At 24.0% G+C, this 463-nt stretch overlaps 1 protein-coding gene across 2 annotated transcripts in view; it reads left to right on the top strand.

Moving 5' to 3' along the window:
* LOC107005329 (protein argonaute PNH1-like) overlaps positions 1-463 on the top strand; it is a 14156-nt gene continuing 13693 nt past the window's right edge. Inside the window, exon 1 of one of the 2 annotated variants that reach the window (XM_027913882.1) lies at positions 1-314. The gene's annotated coding sequence lies outside the window, so the exon portion shown is untranslated. The remainder of the gene's footprint in view (positions 315-463) is intronic. The other variant, XM_015203893.2, reaches the window with a different exon arrangement.

Here is a 463-nt window from a genome sequence, read left to right as displayed (position 1 = left end):
TCTTTCCTTCATTCCTTTTGCTTTTATAAAAGTGTTGTTAAAAAAAGTTTTATTTTGCTCTTTCTGATTCATATAACAAAAAGATTATTTTTGAACTTCTTTTGCTATTCTAATTCCTTGATGATTCTTCTCTTCTCTCAACTCGACGAATTAACTTTAAATCTTGATTTCGCCTCCGTAAAAAAAGGAAGTTTTTCCTCTTCTTTTTGGTTCACTTAATTAGTTCTTCAAGCCATTTTCTCATGTTTGTTGATATGCAACTCAAATCTTAACTTCAATCGAGTGTTTATCGAAAATCACTTTAATAATTAGAGGTAAGGCTGCATATATGTTATTTTTTTTAATGAAATTTTATTGATTATGTTATAATTATGGTTGTTACAAGTTTTAATAGATATTATCAATAAAAAATAATTTTTTATTTTTAACTGTCTTTTCTATTTATTATTTATATATATATATA

Source organism: Solanum pennellii, chromosome 12 (assembly GCF_001406875.1).
Source record: "Solanum pennellii chromosome 12, SPENNV200".
Taxonomy (NCBI): Eukaryota; Viridiplantae; Streptophyta; class Magnoliopsida; order Solanales; family Solanaceae; genus Solanum; species Solanum pennellii.
This window is presented reverse-complemented; position numbering and strand designations above follow the sequence as displayed.